The 22,419-nt window shown below is 36.9% G+C and overlaps 1 long non-coding RNA gene across 1 annotated transcript in view; it reads left to right on the top strand.

Moving 5' to 3' along the window:
- The window catches only part of LOC309823268, a 121,226-nt gene that overhangs the window by 21,382 nt on the left and 77,425 nt on the right, over positions 1 to 22,419 (top strand). The window contains exon 2 of the long non-coding RNA XR_014296815.1: positions 15,120 to 15,245. This is a non-coding gene — a long non-coding RNA (uncharacterized lncRNA). The remainder of the gene's footprint in view (positions 1 to 15,119; positions 15,246 to 22,419) is intronic.

The following is a 22,419-nucleotide window of genomic DNA, read 5'->3' as shown; positions in this document are numbered from 1 at the left end:
AGTTAGGAAACACTTAGAGAATGTGCCTACCACATTTGGTTTTGTGTATGTTTGGTCCCAAGGCAGAGCTGCATTCCTGTCCTTGAACCTCTGAGCCCTCCTCAAATCCTTATGGTAAATTCTCTTTTACGTTTTTATTTCTAGTTGCTTTCTTTTACTTGCAAGCAAAGACTGCTGACAGCACACTAAACGTTATTCTACTATACATATTTTTGTTTGATAACTCTGTCTATTGGTAATGGGGTAGATGTAAATAAATGAAATATTTATAATCAGTGCTATATTATTGCAATATTTTATTTATTTAACAAAGTTTTCCAAGTGATAAAATTGCCTTAGGAAGACAAACCTAGGTACTTCCCAATTAAGTACACAGAAACATTTTATATTTTGCTATTTACATTTAATTTGCTATTTAAGAAGAAAATGGCTTTGTAGTTTTGCTATGTGACTCAAAATTTTACTGCCTCCACCTCAGCTCCTTTCATAATTCCCCCTCCTCCTATGTTCTAACTTAGTGTAGCTTGATTTTCTATTGCTGCTGTAACAAAATTCCTGCAAACTCAGTGCATTAAAACAACAAAGTTCTGTGGGTCTTAAGTGTGTTATGGATCCCACCAGACTAAAATCAAAGCATTGGCAGGCTGTTCCTTTCTGGAGGCTCTAGGGGAGAATCTGCTACCTGTTCATTCAGGTTGTTGGTAAAGTTCAGTTCCCCATGGATATAGGTCTGAGATTGCAGTTCCCTTGCAGGCGTTCCCAGCTGAGGAGTGTTCCCAGCTCCCAGAGGCCATCTGCATTCCTTGGCTCGTAATATCCTTTTCTCTATCTTCAAAGTCAGCAATGGTAAGTGGAGTCCTTCTTACATCTCTTTCTTACACAGTTTGATGGCTCTTTGTAAACAGTGAGAGTTGTCTATGACCTGACTCCTATCTATTTGTTTATCCTCATCTTCTTTGTTCCCTTTCTCAAACCTTCAACCTGTGTATATCCACTACTTTTTGTTCCCTATTTTACCTGTGCACATACTGTTCTCTTTCCCTAAAAATGGTTCCCCCCCCACCACCATTTGCCTCCTTCTGAAACCCTGCCATTCTCTTGGTAAACTACTGTTCACTTCTGAAGTCTTAATTTAAACCTTCTCTGCACCTCTTCGTCCTCTGAGCCATCACTATAATTTATAAGTACCTCTTTTTAGCATTCTTCATAATGCAAGAGATATTTTATTTTTTTATATGTGTGATTCTCCTTTTGGATTTTACCTCCTTGAAGTTGGTTACCATATCCTTTTCTTCTTTGTGTACCAATGGACCTAGCATAGTGCCTTGCACAGATAGCACACAATAGTGCCAAGTGAATGGATCTACAAAAGTAACAAGCTCTAAAAAATTTGTAGAATACATATTTTGAATCCAAACTTTTAGCTACTTAATTAGTGCTGGTCTGGAAAATAAACCAAACATTTAGATTTTCCTAACAGTTGAACTTTAGCAGTTGGAAAGATAGAATGGATCTATGTCTTTGGATAGAGTTTAAGCACCAAATGATGTCAGGGTTCCTGAAGATTTGACAATTACTGCATCAACAAGTTACCACCAGTAAAGGATTTAGATATTCACAGGAAGCCCATTTGGTAAGCTTGTTTCAAGATCATTTTTAATGCTTTTTCATTATATCAGTTGTAATTAAACTACTTTATATATGTAATTATGTGGCCTAGTAATCGAGACAATACATTATGGAACCGTGTAAAACAAGTCCTACAGATTCGTACTTCTTCCGGGCTCTGTTAGTATTTAATCGGTTTCTGGCCACCCACTGAGCTGGTCTGGAAGAAGCTGCCTTTTGATCCCTTTTATGAAATGACCTTTGAGGGCAAAAATAGATGAGACTAAACCTTAAAAGGTTTGTTATAAATATTCTGTTTGGCATCATGTATCTTTCCAAAATGCCAGAATAAAACACTTAACTAAAAAGGGTAACTTTAATGTTTTAGACAAACAAGGCTAAGCCCACCACTATAGGCTGCTTGTAATATATGCTGGTCCAATTGGCCACAGAGACCCGCACAACTGCCTTGTCTAGGGACCAGCAACAAGTGAGGATGATGAAACTCCTTCCACACTTGATTACAATACCAGAGGTGGTCTTTTGTTATTTTAGTATCCCTTTTGCCCTGTAATCCTCACTCTTGGCAGTCTGTGTAACCAGCCAATGCTCCCATCTGTCATTAGAAGCAACATAAGTACTCAGAAGGGAGGAACAGTTCATATTAATGATGCCAACCTGTTCTGTCCTTCTTTAATCAGAAAAGGCTTATATAAAGCCTGTGTAAAGGGTGCAGGTGAAAACAGCTTATGACTGACAAATGTAATGGGTCCCGAGACTATAAAAGTATATTTTTTATTACGACTAGATACAAGAACAGTGACTGTCATGAAATGATGTAAGATTTCTCTTGAAAAAATGATGTAAGGAGGATTGATTCCTTCTTTCAGTGTTTAAATCTCTGAATCAGATTAGCTGGCCCATTCTCCATCACTTATTCATACAACAAACACTTACTGGTGACTTACTATGTGAGAGGCACAAGTTGCTAAAATTAGAGCAAGGGTCTACAACTCTCCACACAGATATATGCTTTATATTCTCACTGTTATAAGTCAAGGTTTCTATAATTCTTACCATGCACAACTGTTGAATTTTCTTTGTGTATGTTTATCTTTAACGTCTCCCGGAAGTGGCTTCTATTTTAGTTTATTTTTGACCAAATGACCTGCTTTTGTTGAAGAAGGGTCTTCAAGACAGAGACCCATGATTGTACCATCTCAGAGAAAAGTGTATCACCTCAAAGAAATGGTGTTGGAATGTCACATTGGGATAAAGAAAAGTCTTGTTAGGCAGAAACTTAATGTGATGTTAAAGGGAGAGTAAGACCAGAAGTGTTTGAAACGACTTAAAGGTCTGAACAAGGAAATCAGAGGAAAAATGAGGCTGTAAAACAATTTCATCATTCAGCATGTAGATTTATAGATGTTTACTACCTGATCTAAGATGACAGCAACTCCAAGAAAAGCTACACACACAAAAACCTCTCTCCCTCAAGATACATCAGAGAGGAAGGCATGTGTAATTGTAGGAGTGAACAACAGATTAAGCTGAAGAAGAAATAAAAGTAGAGAATAAGATGGAGGAATTATGAGAACTAGGTAAATGTAAAGATAAAGATAAAAATTCTTATTTAAAACAGGTTAAAACTTTGAAACTATAAAGTACCTATCCATAGAGTGGCAAATAAGTCAATTATTTGACCTGTCCAAAAAAGGCTTTATAATTTCTTTAGGAACACACACACACAAAGCAAGCAAATTTGGAGAAAGCCTATTTAAATTTTATTCCATTTTTAAATTAAAAATGAATAAATGCTAGTTTGCTAACTTCTGGAATGTTAGATTTAATGCATATAAAATTTTAGAAATATCTTAAAACATAAATTCTAATCAGTAATAATGCATTTAAAATTTTGAAAAAAGGAAATAATTACTTACGATTTTAATCGGCTAAGTTAAATAACCTACCATAAATATGTTAACTTAAATTCATTAATATTTTTAATATTAGACATATTATTTATTATCTATTAAATGTCAGAGAGGGACCTTACTGTATGATTTCTAGTAATAATCTATGATGTCATTATTCTATTTTTATATATATTTACATTTAGTTGAATAATTTGTGTCACTTAGAAAAGTTAAAGATATACCTAAGCTTTAGTTTCTTGAGACAGTAAACTTATATTCCTCAGAAGATTGAAGTTATCCTCTAAGCATTAATTTATTCAATGTGCTTGTTAGGTGGGAAGAAAAGTAGGTTGTTAGTAAAAATCAGCACAGGATATTTACAATTTATTATTCTATTTCACAGCAATAGCTATTGCTAGTATTTTAGTGTATGTTCTTTTCTTTCCCCCAATGAACATAATGTCTCTATATTTGTACTTTTAAAATAAAACGCACTGTACAATGTGTGCTGTTTGGTAATTTGCTCTTCTACTCAAACTCAGTGTATCATAGACATATCTTTCAATTTCAACAAATAAAATAATGGCTGAATATGTTCCATATTTTTAAGTGTACCATAATTACCAACATATCGATGAGCATTATGTTAACCAATTTTCTTCTTTCTAAGCATGGTCTTCTATATACATCTATACACATCCTTAGGCATGTGGGGTCAATGGTGTTCATGTTTAAAATTTTTTTACATATTTTTAAAAGTTGCTTAAAAGATTGTACTAATTTATGTATTCATAAGCCATACAGTTTCATTGTCCTGAATTTGGGACAGTAGCAGTTATTTCTACTTTTAATCTTTGCTAATATGATTTTGGAAAAAAATGACATTTTCCATCAAAATTTCTAATTTGTATTTTTAACTAGTGGAGAGGTTGAACTTTTCTTTAACCATAAATTTATTAGTGCATTATAATCCTTCTTTTGTATGGTTTCTTCAATTCTTCTCTTTTTTAATTGAAGTAAAGTTGATTTACAATATCACATTAGTTTCAGGTGTACAACAACTAGGTCCTTTTTTCCACTGAGGTGTTTCTCTAGTTTTTGTTGATTTGCAAGAACCTTTATATATTAGTAATTTTGTCCTCATACATTTCAAATGTCTTTCCCCAGTTCAGCATACAAAATGAAAAAATTTTAAATATTTGTTATGTGGTGAACAAAATACGTCCAACCACAGGACAATAGGGAAATTCTTATTTTTCACTTTAAATTCAAGTGGAAGAAAAAAAGTGTCAAGGAAGCTGTTTCTGTATTCTCTTTTAAAATAAATTTCTGTGACAATTTGAGTTAATTTATCATTTCCAAAATGCTTGAGACTGTTTGAAACCCAGTATTAACTAAATTACTTATGCCATTGTTAAATAATAAGCTGTTTAAAATATTAGATTTTTTGAAAAATTATAGAAACAAAAGATATAGACTAAATATATATTCTAAAGATATAGACTAAATATATATACTATATATAGAACTTAATCTCTGAAAGACTTAATTCTTAATCTCATACTATGACTTATTTGATTTTAGATACAGAATGAAAATCTTCATCCTTAGAGATCAGCCCACAGGTAGAAATGGCCATCAGCTGGCTTTTCCCCAGGACACCAATAACCCATATCAATTAGATCATTGACATCTGTGTAGTTCCTGTGCAGGATTTTACTTCTTTCAATGAACGAGGTCTTTCCATTCTGTTTTTATTTGCTGACAGCAGAAAATATGTCTACAGTTCATTCACATAATGAATGGGGTGGGAAATTAATTCTATGGGGACTAAGATTGTTTGGTTTGTCATGAGACCTACTCGGCATTTACGGCTTTTTCCCTTTTGTGCTATTCCAGTACACTGTTAAAAGATTGTGCCATAAATCCGAAAGCATGTTTTGCAAAGTTCATATCTGCATTTGCTACCTTTAATATTAATAGGAGTGTATCTTTAAAGTGAGTAAATTGAGAAAGTGGCTGAAACTATAGTTTATAAAAGAAGATTAGTGGGTTTAATATGCACTGGAGAGTAAAATAAAAGTCTTATTACTGTATGGAGAAATCACCTCATAAAGAAGCTAATACAACAGGCTAGGGAGTAATTTTTAACAAGGTTTTTTATGATGCACAAGTGTAGGCAAGTTAATGAACTTATCTTTCTAGTTATTTTCAGATTGTAACAATGCTAGCCTTTTCTAGTTCTTGTGTTTTAAAAAGTAAAATACATTTAATCACCTACAATAAAACTAATTCATTACTTTAATAAATCAAGTACAATCTTATACTGTATACTTAAATGTTGTGTCAGTAATGCTGGAAACCAGATCAGGTGCTAATGTTTACCATGGAATAGAGCAAAAGGTAACCAGGAAGCTTATTTATTATTTAAATTAGTGTCTCATTTTGACAGTCACAGTCAGTTTGGAAAGATTTGACTCTCTTTCCAGCTATTGGATGCAGGAAGTAGAGACAAAAATTGAGAAAATACTTTGTTTTAGTAATCACACACCACTTTGCAGCATGACCATTTGCTCTTTGAAATTCACACAAACAATTCTTAAGAATTGTACATTCAACAGACAGACAACTTGGGGAGGAATCAGTACATCCAGAATGTCCATCTGCCAACATCTAGCGTGGAACAGTTAGGGATTATTTAGGAAGAGCAGGTCTGCATTTTTTCTGCTCAACGACAAAAGACAAACTACCTAATCTTCACACTAATTGCTAAGAAGCTTCCTATCCTGAAAAAAGTGATGAGTTTGTAAAAATAAAGTGAAGAAAAAGGTAAATGGATGAAGAAATGGTCAGAAAAATAAATTTTTTTGTAATATCTAACCTAAATCAGATTTATGATAACAGGTTCACATCCATCATTCCAAATTATAGTACATAACGTACACACACACACACACACACACACTAACATCTTATTTTAATTTTTACTTTTCTTCAACATTGGGATACCAAAGAAAATCATTTGAATTAGAATGACCAGTGTAAAATCCTGCATATGTGCCATGTTAGAACCAGTGATGAAATGCTCTGTCTTAGAGATAGTAGGTGCCCAGTCTATCCTGATTTTATCAACTTAATAACACAGCCTTTCACAGAACCATTTAGGGTCCCTGTGCCTTGCAGCCAAACACTGGTTTTTAGGGTCCCTTGCAGTAACTCTGCTGAATGTCACTCTGTCTGCTGGACATTTCTTATCTCCTTTCACTATCCACCTGTCTCCAATCAATATTTTTCTGTCTTATACTACTCTCTTGGCACTTTCTCTGATAAATCACAGAGGATCATATTGAGTTTAAGTAATTCAAGCTGAAGTGTTAGCCGACTGACAGATTACCATTTATAGATAGTAAAATGCCTATTTCTTTATAGTACTATTGTATGATACTGATCACAGTAAATGCAGGCAAGATAGCAGCCTAGTGGTGAAGGTACCATATTTTCACCAATGTTACTTAAGGTGTCCTTAAATTACCACATACAAGTAGCTGCCTACTCTCAGTTTTGGGGAAGTTGACTTTGCCTGGTAATTAATGTTACATAATAATGAAATATACCTGTGTTTAAAAATGTTGTTTGCTGCACACAAAGTAATTTATAAAATACTTTGTATAGCTGAATATATATTGCTATATATGTATATATAAACACGTATGTGCCTATGTTTGGAATAAACACAGGTAGAGCAGGAACGAACACACTTAACTGCACCTAAGAATTCACTGAATTTATTCTGCCTAAGGCTTGGTTTCTGAGTTGCAATAATTAGATGTCTTACATGATATCCAAATGATGGCAACCCCACCAACCCAGTTTTCAAAGGTAATAAACTGGCACAAGGGTAGAATTTCTTGATGCCTAACTATTATTGTTGTGATGAAATAATGTGTTTTTCCATATTGAGGGATTTTACAACCAAAGTAATTCTAGGTTGTTGGGAAGATTTTGATAGATTACATGTGTTTCCTTCCAAGGTCTTGGAAGATCAGTCAATGGTGGGAAAAGTGTCACAACAACCTAGAAGGCAATCTGGAGTGCTTGCTTTCTCTCTGGAGATTTGGTTGGATTGTTGAATAGAATTCCACAGTCAGCATTGAACTGAAATCTTTATATGTAATGTTCATCTTTATGTTCTAAACTCTTTTTTATTTTTCTTTGTCTCCCTGGGTAACTCCTCTCCAAATCATCAAGACCGTTGTCTTTGTGGTTGTCCTTGTGTTTTAAGGGAATGGATACTTCTGGGAAGTTCTTTCTACTAAGCCTGACTCAGAAAACCCCTCATAAGAGATAAGATGTGTACAATGGGATAACAGAAAGAAAGCAGACAGAAAACTGAAGTGTGAGTAGGTGTGTGCTCCAGGCCTGACCATCTGGGAGTGGAGATGGAATTGGTCACTGTGGTTTTGGCAGTGAGGGTTGGGCCGGGAGAGATCTCAGCCAGAACAGATAAGGGCACTGGGTGGTGAGATTTGATAGAGAAAGTGTGTAGCCATGTGGCTGGGGGCACTGTCTAAAGCCTCCAGAAATCAGAGAGGTGACCTGTTGGCAGATGTCTAAATGCCTAATGCAATAGTTGGATTTTCTCAGGAAAAAGTTTAATTGTTACATAAAATAAATAGCTTTCATTGTTTTTTCTCTTAATTCAAAAGAAATTAGTTTCTGAATTTGGGGTGTTTAGGCTTTTACTTCCTTTCCTTTCCCTGCCTTCCTGCTTTCCCACCTTCCTTCCTTCATCCCCACTTCATCCTTCCATCCCTCTTTCTTTTCCATCCTCCCTCGCTTTTTCTTTCTCCCTCTCTTTTTCTTCCTTCCTTCCTCCCTTCCTTCCTTCCTTTTTTCTTTCTTCCCTTCTTTTTCTTTTTTTCTCTCTTTCTTTCAATTACAAGCACTACCACAGTTGCTGCTTAGGATGCATTCTAGAAATATAATTTCTGAATCAAAATACATTTTAAAAATCAAAGGCTTTTAATTAAAAAAAATGTCCTTCACAAATATTCTAACAACTTTCCCTCCCTCCAACAATACATGAGTCCCTGTTTCTCCGTCCCCTCATCTACAGTGGATATTACCATTTAACAGTACTTTTGATAATTTGATTAAGTATAAGCTTAGTATCAGAAATAGTACTCATCAAAACTCAATATTTCTCAGAAAATGGACTAGAATTTCCCATGATGAATTACAAGAGGGGCAAAGATCTTTCTGAGGAATAATTTTAATTCTATTTCCTTGAATCATCCCTTTTTACTGGGGTAGTTCAGGAAGATTCTCTTTTTCTCTCTGTGACAAAAATCTCAATATGATAATTTTAATGTTCTGGTTCTCTAGTCATTACAAAATTCCTAATCCATGGTCACATTCTGGTTTTGAAACTAATGAATTGGTTTTAGGGATTTCTTTTTCTTTTATGCCTTTTCCTTGTACAATGGAGTCATCAGAGGCCCCCCGACTTTTTGTTGTCCTTTCTTTTCTAGGTGGTGTTCTATGGGCAGTCAATTTAAAAGTTGGTCTCAAGTGCAACTGGTTGTAAGGACTGGAGTCAACTGATGTTCCTCATTTGTGATTGTCTACAAAGATAGCAAATATCTCAGAGGTAGTCCCCTTGAAGTAATGACATTCAGGGCTAAACTGCACACATGCATATATATAAGTATGTGTGTTTCTGTTGAGAGTGGGGGGGTGAAGAAATAGTGAATAAGTGAAGAATTGATTCTGTAAATGAAAGATTCAATGTGAAGTATTTTTTTCCTGAAAAAATTGTGTTATTACTTTTTTTGTGATATAAGAAAAAATAATAAGCACAAAAACTCACCCATGACATGTTCCCAGTCTTTGGAAATGTGATTTTAACAGATTCCATAGTTTCATCAAATATGTCCTGTCTATCCTATGCCTCTCCACCCCTACAAAGTCCATGTCATTCTCTTTGTCCAAAAGCTCAGTTAGGAGCCTGCTGAACATATTGGCTCATGAACATGTGGTACATGTTACCTACCTTGTTTTGTTAATGTATTCCACGTGTCCCCGGCCTATTTTATGAAATAGTTTCCTTATCTATTCTATTTGTCTCTATTTCTTACTGTTCTGAATACAGCCATTCTCTTTCATGTTATTTGCCACTGAGAATATTTAATATAAATGTTTTCCATTCATAAATTTACTTTACATATAAATAATGATGCTTTCAATATAGTTCAGGACCACAGAGGGATAATCCTCCCTAAACCATATGGTATGAATATTTGAACTTAAAATATAGGCTTTAAAGACAAGTATTCAATCGGCAGGGAAAGTCTATTTAAAATCTGTTACTCATAGAGACATCAAGGAACATCACACATTCTCATTTGCTATTAGCTGTTTGTTATTAGGAAAACCTTTTATATGGATAATCAACCATGTGAGAATTACAAAGCACTTCACAAATCCATTTATGAAGCAGATCTGCCTACAGTGACTCTGGACAGGAGGCAAATAGAGTTTGTACACTAACATGGAGACACCAGCCCTTGACTGTAATACAGACTGGAGCACACCTTCATCTGATAAATGAAAGAGTCATGCTAATCCAGATGTGCTGTTGATTCATTATCTGGCCTGGAACATAATGCACCCTCTTAAGATGTGAGAAGGGGAGAAGGAAAGGACTAAGCGCTCTCCCTCTACACCCTTCCTGAACTCAGAGGTTTATATCTAAATTAAGGCCAAGAATCACTCAGCCAGAGCCGTCAGCCTCCATGGTCACTGACCTAGCAGCTTTCAATAACGCTGAGAAATCTGTCATTCAAGATGCAGCTGTAGAGCATCTGCACATGGGCAGGGTTGGCCTTGCTCGGCTCAGGACTGGTCACGTGAATGTGTTTGCATTTCTGTGTTTGTCTCCAATTCCCGGGAAATACCTGCTCCCTTTCCACTCCCTGTGGCCCAAGGTAAAGCACAGAAAGAGTTCTGGCCCAGGAATTAGACAGGACCAGGAGTAGCCTTGGATCTGAGATGAACTGAAGGAAACTCACTTTACTGTTTCATTTTCTACAACAGCTAAGTGCACAATAATTCTTATTTTGCCTTTATTCATAAGAATAGTGTAAGGATAAAATTATACAATGGGCATAAAGATATTTTGGAAGTTTAAGTGTTCTTCATCTTTGTGCTTTTCTCTATGTACATTTTTCTGCAGTAAATATGTATTTACTTTTTAGTATAAAAGAACCAATACATTCTATTTTTTAAAAAAATTCTACCTACATATGGTATGAGCATGTTCTAAAGAATGTATACTGGAAAATTAAAATAGCAGTACTTAATTGTGGCAGGAAAGTGCAACTTGGTTGCAAATATACATAGATTAGAATTCCAGCATGAGTTTATTTTTAAAGATTTGTGAAATTAATTAGGGCAAACATATACTTTCTAAATCCTTACTACATACTGAAAGCAATCCAACATAATTAGTGTTAGCCCATAATACAAAAGTCTGCCTGTTTCCTCACCTCAATGTTATTGATGAATCAATGTAGCAATGAGACAATTAGGAATTTGGGAGTCCCAGGAAGAGCTTCAGCAAGCTTCTTCCTTGTGATGATGAACACCTTACCAAGCAGAGTAACAAGATCCTGGTACCTATGTAATTTAGGAGGTGCTTGTGTAATTCTTGTTCAGGCTTGTAGAAAAAGAGTAAGAACAGAAAGTAGGAGCTGTCTCTCTCTTCTGAGAACTTACTTACAAGGTTAGTAGAAGCCAGCATTAGTTGGAGAAGAGTTTTGAATCTCCTCAAATGATCATCTCCTTCCTCTCCCCTACAGGCAGTCAACAAAATGCATATGTTTATTCTGTGATTTATTTTTTAATGTAGAATTTTAAAAATTGTTTATGTATTTTAACCTCATTTCTGGGCCTATGGTCTCTTCACATTTTTACTTCAAGACTTACCTCAAATTCTGTTCATTTCTGAGGTTAAAAATACCTTAGGTCTTGATGGCATTGGAATCAACAAAGGATGTTTCACTTCATAAAGCCCCTAAACTTTTCCCTTCTACAAAGTAAATGGAGAGGTGGGTGTGACTTTCTCTTGAGTTGCAGGGAAGAGATTAGTTTGGGAGTGAAACAAAGTAATAAGAGTAATACCACAAGCAATGCTGATAAATACATTTTATTACTTAAAAGTCACCTTGAATTTTAGGTAGTGACAGAAAGTATGTTAATTTCTCAGTCTTCAAATCAGGACTCCAACACGTAACCCTAAATTTGCTAGGAAACTGGAAACAAAATATCTAATACCTGTTCCCATTTCCTGTAACACTTCTATCCACCATGGTTCAAAACATCAGCAAATTTTTTTTTTTTTTTCGGTACGTGGGCTTCTCATTGTTGTAGCCTCTCCCATTGTGGAGCATAGGCTCCGGGCGCGCAGGCTCAGCGGCTCCGCAGCATGTGGGACCCTCCCGGACCGGGGCACGAACCCGTGTCCCCTGCATCGGCAGGCGGACTCTCAACCACTGGACCACCAGGGAAGCCCAGCAAAAGTTTTGATTTACATTTATTTCCTCTCTGTAACTAGTGAGTCATCAAAGTAGTTTTGATTTTCCCTTTAGAATGACTGGCTATCTGTTCTTCATCCTTCACTGACACTGATACATCATTCCAGACTAAACCCTTCTCATTTCAAATATCAATGACTGAAACATTCTATTTGATTACATAGCCACATGACGGTATAACATGTTGATAGACCATTGCTCTTCCATGGAATAGAAATACCAAAAATAATCACAGATAATTAAAGTAATAATAATGATGTCATTATGACAGAGAAGCTGAAGCAAAGGTAGAAATGGAAGTATTTCAAAATAAAACTACTGATTTCAACATCTGTCATGTTTTCCAATATATGAATGGGCTATCTTACAAAAACTGCGATTGATTGTTTTCAGAGTAGTCCAGAAGGTGGTACATTTAGGCGTTTTTTATATCAATTAGGATAAATGTTTCTGATCATTTAGGGTCAATTTGGACAGAGCCTTGTAGTCTTGGTTATTCAATATACTTCATTTGTTTTAAACATCAACACTACTACTACTAATAGTATTAATGAAATACAGTCTATTAATTGGGAAGCCTGTATTCAATTTCAGTTACTATATCATCTCTTTTTATACTGCCTTAGTGCTGCCATTTTACCATCAGAATGGAAGTAAGTGTGCGCACGCTTTTGAAGGAAGTACGGTATTTCGTGTTGTTTCTTGCTGGTAGCTTTAGCAAAAGGTAGAGCTAGGAGAAGATGAAGAAATAAATAACAAAAATAAACATGATTGTTAAGGAGATGTTAAGTGGATTCCTATGAAATTGGGTATTGACTCTATTACCAAAAGAAGGGAGAGCATTGGATAATTATAAATGATTATTTTTCTTTTGCTTTTTCTAAAAATAAAACTTCACTGTAGTCAGTTTTGCATCCATCTGCCTGGGAGCACATTGGTGTAGAGATTAGATACATTACAGAAGTCACTGAGAAAAAAGAAATGCAAAATAGGATTACACATCAAGACAGTAACTTCATAAACCAGGCTATTGCCTTGAAAGAGGATTTTCCAAATTCTTTTTTCTCCCATTTAGCATATCAAAAGCTGAGCACTGAGCTCCTGGAATTTTTTGGTACAGAAAAAGTTCTCTTTAGGCTACAGACAGCAAAGCCAGTAGGCTTACAGTTGCTGAGCAGAATTCTATGGTTTAGGATAACTTAAAGAACTTGTCTACCTGGGAGAAAATGGGAAGCAGAGGGGGAAGGAAAAGAGAGTCAGGCAGCCATGTATCTGGGGCTTTGGTCCAGAGGAGAAAGGCATGCTAAATACGGCAGGATCAACTCAATGGCAGAAGGCAATCTGGAAGAAACCCCAGCTTATTCAATCTTATGCAAAGAAAATATTGCTGTCATTTTTTTGTTTATGTCAATAGTATCATACTGTGGATTGTATAGGATGTGTATATGGACTTTAGTACCTAGTATAGTCCCTAATATATGGTAGATACTAAAAAAAAAAAAAGTTTGATGAATTAAGGAATGATTAGATAATCTCACATTGGGACACTATTTTCCTTATATATTACAGATACTTTTCCTAAATCATCAAAGAGAAGAACGTAATGCATCCTTTTATTATGTTGCCTTGGTAACATGTGCTCTCAGAACAAAAAAAAATGTAGTATAAACAGTATCTATAGATCAGTTATGAAAAATAAATGTGTTGAAAATACAAGTTTTAAAAATAAATATTCTATAGGGAATTTTGAAAATTATTTTGGGGGAAACGAAAGGACCCTTTTCAAAGGCAGGAAGTACCTGAAGCAAAAGCCACGCTCAACATTTTGTTACTGTTCTCAACCGATACCAGTTTCCTAGCTCAGGCATTCATATCATCGCCCAAGGCTGTGAGCGTGGAGAATTCCGTGATCCCCAGTGAGCACTGTACAGGCGTCTCATGAGCCCTTAGTGATAACCAGCTTCCTAAAGTGCAGGAAGAGGACAGACCAGAGCAGAGCTATAATGCAATTCATTGGTGCTTGTACTATAAGAATAAAAAAGAAAAAAAAAAAAAGAAAAAAACCATCACAGAGATTTTTGGGGGTTTCACTTAACTATAATCTAAGAGACAATACTGATAGCAAGAGTGCCCTTTGCCTACAAGTCTGCTTTGTTTTCTTTCTCCTGTCCCCTGCCTCCATCTTTTCCCTAGTTCTGATGCAATAGGACATGGGCAGCAAGTGACACAGGGGACTGCACTGCAAACTGAAGTCAGGCTAGAACGGAATGAAGTGTTAGAGGTTTCTCTTTAAAATTCATCAGACATTCACACCCAACTTTAGAAATCAATGATCAGTGCATGTAGTACTTCAGTCACGGAAGTGAGGAAATGCATTAATGGGTGTCAGAAAACAGATTAAGAGGGCTCACCCCAGGGCCAACGGTCCTGTGAAATGGCAGAATTCAACTGTGAAAGAGTTCTTGGAGAGTCATGGTGTCTGCTTCTAAATAGTTTTCACTGCAAACTACCGCATAAAATATTTGCCATTCATTACTGATCCCTCAATTCCTAATACATTGTTATTGTTGTCATTTCATTATGATTCTTTGTGACAGTCCTAGACATCAGTTACTGAAATAAAGGAAAATTTGGATTTTGATTGTTTTTCATTTAAGTTCAAGGCTTCATTAATAGTTGGAAATGTATAAATTATATTGGAATAAATGGAATAGATTTAAGACAAGGCATGTTAAATTTAAATCATGTATAGGTTTTCATACAGAGGAGAGAGGAGTTGGGGGTTGAGGAGAGCTATGAGAAAAGTACAGGCACCAAGTAAAATCCAGAGGCCATAACATGAAGGCATGGTCTGATCCCTGCCCATTTCTCAATTTTTATCTCCTCCCATGTAGGGCTGGCTTCACGGGCCTGTGACACACAGGACCTCATGCTTGATTTAATGCTTCATTGTTGCCGTTCTGAAATTCTTAATTTTGCCTTTGATTTTGTGTTTTGTAAGTGAAGTCCAATGAGACAACGGAGCATGCCCACAAACAGAAGGAATGAGTGTCATGTGTGGGCCCACCGTTACTCTATGCCCCAGTTCGCTACGCCCTATCAGCACAAAATTCCACGGGATTCACGGGTATGTCAAAGCAACTACAAGGTAAGTGTATACCTTGTATATGTGTATAAGTGTATATGGGTAAGTGTATACCTTACCCATATGTGTATACATATGGGTAAGAGGATGGTGCTGACAGCCCCCAGAGGCCATCTTCCAGTGCAGGAAGAAGGCAATAGCATCCTAAGAAACACAAAGGATCAAGCAATCCTATCATGTCCTTTCTTACTCTTACTTCCCTTATTAGCTGATCACTTACACTGAAAGGGATGGTAGGGATGGGAAGGGAAAGAGAGCAGCCCATAGTCTCTTTTCCACTTTCTCCTTCCTCCTTATCCATCAGTAAACTGAAGGTGGAGAGTGTTGGTTGAATGTGTTTGTATCAGAAGTGAAATAAAAACAGTGGAGTTAGTTTTGTGCAGCATTTTTACTCTTTTGGTAAGAATGAAATACATATGTATGTACGAGCTATGAAACACAAATTGTGCAATTCCGGTGATTCTGCATATGAGGTAAGTGTTCTTATATTCACACTTAAAAGTGGCATTGCCCAATATAAAGATAAATGGAAAACATTATGGAAATGATTTAAAATTTTAACTTTTTATTTTTTAGACTTAGGATGATATTAAATAACACGTAAAACAAAACAAAACAAAAATCCACTGTGACAAATCAAAAGAGACAGTGGAACAAAGGAAAAGATCTTATATTTTAGGAACTTTAATGACACACTTTTCTGCTTTTTGAACAAGGGGCCACATGTTCATTTTGTACTGGGTCCTGTAAATCACATAGTTTACTGTGCTTCCACTCTCCCCTTTGACCACACGAGATCGTTCTTGTTTCCAGTCTCAGTGGTTCTTTCCCATCTCCAGTCCCTCCAGCGAACTCATCCCTCTGCTTGGACCACTTTCCTCCCTGCCTTCCACCTGGTTTGGCTTCCTTCCCATCTGAGTGAAATGTCACATTGCTCTGCATCACTGCTCCCTCCTTGTCTGTTAGCACTTATTAGTTATAATTAATTATTCCGTAATTCTTTTCTTTAAAATTTTTATTGAGGTATAATTGATTAACAATGTTGTGTTGGTTTCAGGTGTACAGCAAAGTGAATCAGTTATACATATACATATATCCACTCTTTTTTAGATTCTTTTCCCATATAGGCCATTACAGAGTATTGAGAAGAGTTCCCTGTGCCATACAGTAGGTCCTTATTAGTTATCTATTCTATATATAGTAGTGTTTATATGTCAATCCCAACATTCCAATTTGTCCCTACCCCCAACCCCGCATGGATGTTTCTTTTCTACCTCTGTATTCAGTAATTCTTTAATCTACTTAAAAAAAAAAATCATCATCCCAATGACATTGTAAGCTCCCAAGGGAAAGGGACTACTATTTATTCACTAAGTGGACTCAGTATGGACAGGGTAACAGCTAGTCAATATTTGTTGAATGAATAATGGAATTTGAGTTGAAGGAACTTTGCACCCAGATAATGAGAAATGTAAGGTGTCTTCCTAGAGAAATGTTATCTCACAGCTTGAATGGCTTTCAGAAGGGATGCCAAATATAGGACAGGATGCTCAGTTCAATGTAAATTTATGTTCGCTAAATCCTGTATCTAATTCTGTGTTTTTATATAGTAAATCTGTAAACCTTACCCTAAGAAACAATTGTACAAAGACGTGAGTCTTTTTTTTTTTTAACATCTTTATTGGAGTATAATTGCTTTACAATAGTGTGTTAGTTTCTGCTTTATAACAAAGTGAATCAGTTATATCTATACATATGTTCCCATATCTCTTCCCTCTCGTGTCTCCCTACCTCCCACCCTCCCTATCCCACCCCTCCAGGCGGTTACAAAGCACCGAGCTGATCTCCCTGCGCTATGCGGCTGCTTCCCACTAGCTATCTACCTTACATTTGGTAGTGTATATATGTCCATGCCTCTCTCTTGCTTTGTCACAGCTTACCCTTCCCCCTCTCCATATCCTCAAGTCCGTTCTCTAGTAGGTCTGTGGCTTTATTCCTGTCTTACTCCTAGGTTCTTCATGACATTTTTTTTTTAATTCCATATATATGTGTTAGCATACGGTATTTGTCTTTCTCTTTCTGACTTACTTCACTCTGTATGACAGACTCTAGGTCTATCCACCTCATTACAAATAGTTCAATTTCATTTCTTTTTATGGCTGAGTAATATTCCATTGTATATATGTGCCACATCTTCTTTATCCATTCATCTGATGATGGACACTTAGGTTGCTTCCATCCCCTGGCTATTGTAAATAGAGCTGCAATGAACATTTTGGTACATGACTCTTTTTGAATTATGGTTTTCTCAGGGTATATACCCAGTAGTGGGATTGCTGGGTCATATGGTAGTTCTATTTGTAGTTTTTTAAGGAACCTCCATACTGTTCTCCATAGTGGCTGTACCAATTCACATTCCCACCAGCAGTGCAAGAGGGTTCCCTTTTCTCCACACCCTCTCCAGCATTTATTGTCTCTAGATTTTTTGATGATGGCCATTCTGACTGGTGTGAGATGATATCTCATTGTAGTTTTGATTTGCATTTCTCTAATGATTAATGATGTTGAGCACTCTTTCATATGTTTGTTGGCAGTCTGTATATCTTCTTTGGAGAAATGTCTATTTAGGTCTTCTGCCCATTTTTGGATTGGGTTGTTTGTTTTTTTGTTATTGAGCTGCACGAGCTGCTTGTAAATTTTGGAAATTAATCCTTTGTCAGTTGCTTCATTTGCAAATATTTTCTCCATTATGAGAGTTGTCTTTTGGTCTGGTTTATGGTTTCCTTTGCTGTGCAAAAGCTTTGAAGTTTCATTAGGTCCCACTTGTTTGTTTTTATTTCCATTCTCTAAGAGGTGGGTCAAAAAGGATCTTGCTGTGATTTATGTCATAGAGTGCTCTGCCTATGTTTTCCTCTAAGAGTTTGATAGTTTCTGGTCTTAAATTTAGATCTTTAATCCATTTTGAGCTTATTTTTATGTACGGTGTTAGGGAGTGATCTAATCTCATACTTTTACATGTACCTGTCCAGTTTTCCCAGCACCACTTATTGAAGAGGCTGTCCTTTCTCCATGGTATATTCCTGCCTCCTTTATCAAAGATAAGGTGACCATATGTGCGTGGGTTTATCTCTGGGCTTTCTATCCTGTTCCATTGATGTATATTTCTGTTTTTGTGCCAGTACCATACTGTCTTGATTACTGTATCTTTGCAGTATAGTCTGAAGTCAGGGAGCCTGATTCCTCCAGTTCCGTTTTTCGTTCTCAAGGACTTGAGTCTTTAAATCAAGTGTGAGTATGATAATAGCAGAGTGTAGTAGTTTGAACTTTATCTCAGTTATGAACCCAGTTAGAGATATGATAAAAGCTATAAGTTATTTCCCCCCCAGGAAAATGCATATAATCATATGCATTTACTTTCCCTGGGGAAGGCTTATAAGCTCTCTGAAGCCCATCCTTGAGTCTTCCTGCTGTCGCAGTCCCACATCTAATTGATCTTCAAATATCCCAAATATACTCAAATCTATGCCCTTGTTCCTGTTCCCAGCGCCACTTAATTCAAGGCATCATTTGTCATTAGGATTGTACGGTGGCTTCTTAACTGGTCCTTCCTTTTGTCTTTATCCCCTTTCATTCAATTCCACATAGCCTCTAAACTAGAGTTTTCTCCCTAAAACATGTTTCATTATCCCTCTCCCCTATTTAATATCCTTGCAGTATCCCTGAAAACGTCTTTACAATGGTATAGTAAATTTTGCCTACTTGGTGATGTTAAAAAAGGATTAAAGAAGACAATTTAGGTGATACAAACAAAACTTACTTAACGCTTCACGAAGTGGACAGTCTCCTTTCGGAGAACTGCAAAATGGGGTGGAAGGCAAAAAGCTTTGCTTGGATAAAGAATAAAGAACAAAGAAGAGGCAAATAGAAAATATCTGATTGTCTGGGGCTACATAGTCCACCTTGTTTGGAAATAAAGTACAGAGCCCAGTTTGGACTTGACGTTTGGGGATTGGCTGATTGGATATCCTGTGTTTCTGGTCAAGTGAAATTTACAGAGACACGAAAGTTATCTAAGTTTCAGTTTACATACTGACCTGCACCCAGGACAAGAACGGCTCCACCTTGGGCCTAGTAAGCTTCTCCCTTTCCACTTTGTTAGTACTGGATTATTTGTAGTTTCTCAGTTCTACTGTGCTGTTTATAACTCTGTTGGGTGTACTTGCTGTTGCCTAGGCTTAGAATGTACTCTTACCGTACTGTCTGTGTAGGGAAAGAAAAAGGTTTCCTTGACTTTCTTAGGGTCCATGGCTGGGTCTGAAAATCAGACCGACAAAGATTCACAGGAGAAAAGTGTACAGATTTACTTAATATAAATTTTATGTGACATGGAAGATTTCATAAAGAACTGAAGACCTGAAGAAATAGTTAAGATTGAGTATTGTCATGCTCGGTTTGATGACAAGTGAGCAATCATGTAGAAATTGGATAGGTTAAGGAGTATGAGGTAAGGGTAGTAAACTGGGGAGAAATGTAACAAGGCCTATTTGTTAGGATTCTTCTCAGCATCTCTTTGTCTTTGGAGATGAAGATATATGCCAAGGTGTCATTTTTGGGAGTAGTGTGTCCTGAAGGCCATCAGTCTGCCAAGCAGTTCTTCTGTGAAGCCTTGCCTGAATCTCCTTCCCATCCTTACCCCCACCTAAGGCTGACTTGACAACTCTCAGGTCCCTGCTTCTCATAAATACACCACCAGGGCTTCCCTGGTGGTGCAGTGGTTGAGAGTCTGCCTGCCGATGCAGGGGACACGGGTTCGTGCCCCGGTCCGGGAAGATCCCACATGCCACGGAGCGGCTGGGCCCGTGAGCCATGGCCGCTGAGCCTGCGCGTCCGGAGCCTGTGCTCCGCAACGGGAGAGGCCATAACAGTGAGAGGCCCGCGTACTGCAAAAAAAAAAATCATGCTGAAGTAAATCATGCTTGACATGTTCCAGTTACAGCAAGGACTCCAGTGTGAAAGGAATAAGCAAAAAGTAGAATGTTTGTCACTGAAGCCAAGACAATTGCAGGGGACCAAATCACCTCAGGGCTTGTAATCCATTGTAAGTACTCCAGATTTTACTCTGAGTGACACCAGAAGGCACCGGGGGCTTTTGAGCCATGAGTAACATGATCTAATTTGTGTTTGGCAGGGTTGTTCTGGCAGTAATGTGGAGAATATCTGTGGAGGCAAGAATGGAAATAGTGAGACCAGTTCAGAGGCTGTACCAACAATTCAGTGAGTCATAATGTGGCTCGAACAAGGGAAGGGAGCTAGAGATGGTGAAATTTAAATTTTTTTTAAAAAAGAGTCGTAAGATTTGCTCATGATTTGGTATTAACAAAGAGAGGAGGTAAGAAAAACACTACGGGTTTTGGGAAAATGGAGGTACCATTTATGGAGATGGGAAGTTGGTAAGAAGGCAGCTTTGGGAGCTTGGAAATGAAGAGCTTGAGTTTGGGCATACTGCGTTTAAGATGCCTAGTAGACAACCAAATAGAGATGAGAGTAGGCAGTTAGAAAAAAAAAAGAGTCTGCAGTTTGAGAAAGGTCTGGGATGCTGAGATATATTTGAGATACATTAGCATATAGATGGGATTAAAAGGCATGAGGCATCTGAGATCACCAAGAGACAGAGTGTAGACAGAGAAGAAAAGAGTTCTGGGGCTAGAGCCTTGGGGCACTCTATGACATTTAGGGTTGGATAGACAAGTAGGAATCAGCAAATGAAACAGAAGGAGCAGCCAGATAGGGAGAAGGAGAGCCAGGAAAGACTGGTATCCAGCTAGCCAAGGAAAGGAAGGGTTTCAAGAAAGACTAACATCAGCTCTGCCAAATACCATCAAATAAGTTGAGGACTGAACATTGACTGTTAGTTTTAGCATGTGGAGGTCCTTAAAGACATTAACAAGAGCTGTTGAGTGCAGGAGGTGACAAAAACTTAAAGTGGGTTCATGCAACAGTGGGCAAGCTGGAGGGGGATGTGAGTTTTGGAGACTTTCTAAATTTTGATCATTATTAGGAATTACTTTTGATGGCAATTAGTAGAAGAAATATTGCTATTATTATTTTTTTATTTTTTATGCTAATAAAAGAAACCAATCTGATGGTGAAAAAAAGTTTGGGAAAAAGAAAGCTAACTACAGGATTGAGGGCCTTCATTAGGGGAGGGGGGATTGGAATTTAGTATAGATGAGGTGGACATGGCCTTCGGCCATGAAGATTTTATTTATTATTACGTGCTTAGGACAGGAAGATAGACAACATATATGGGTGCAGCTCTAGATAGTTTTGTTGACTTGGTGATGGGAGTAGAATTCTCTGTGCAGCCAGAAAGGGAGCAAATCAAACAGCACATGGGTGTTAAAATGCAACAAAACTGAGAATTTAGTGAAAACAGCAACTTAGAACCAAGAGTAAACATGAAATCCCCCAAGGATTCCATAGAAATCTTGGGGAAGACTTTGGCTTTCCTTAGCTATAATCTGGGTTGTTTTAAACACATAGATTCACACACACACACACACACACACACATGCACACACACGCAGGCACACAAACAAACACACCTCTTATTATGTACAAATGAACATTTGATCTAAAGTCACATAATCTGATACCAGTGTTGGTTGCCTGTGATACCTTGTGGAAAATTGAATCCTCTCTGAGCTTCCATTTCATCGGCAAAATAGAAGTAGTATTTCATTTACATATAACTTGTGAATACCGATCTACCTATCCAAATCCATTGTAGATATCTCCATATGATTTCCCATAGATATTTCAGATATCCAAAATCAAAATCATTCCTTGTCTAATTTCTCCATCATATCACCACACTTTAATGAATGGACATTGTTGTGGACCAAGTTGCCCAACTCTTCCACCTCCAATATTTAACCTAGACCTCTACTCTCCCACCATCTCAAGTTTAACTGATAAAGTCCTGAAAATTTTACCCCCTAAATATGTCACCTGACCATAATTTATGTTTCTAATATCTGGTCTATAAATAGGTTTTTGTAAATAACATAGCATGAGTTCCCACACTTTTCTTTGGATTTTGTTTTAACTTAATTCTTATTGTTTCCTAAATCGTGTTTGTGTTGTCATTGTTGTG

Source organism: Grampus griseus (assembly GCF_964374135.1).
Source record: "Grampus griseus genome assembly, chromosome: 5".
NCBI classification, from domain to species: Eukaryota; Metazoa; Chordata; class Mammalia; order Artiodactyla; family Delphinidae; genus Grampus; species Grampus griseus.
The sequence above is the reverse complement of the archived record's forward strand: the minus strand, read 5'-3'. Positions and strand labels throughout refer to the sequence as shown.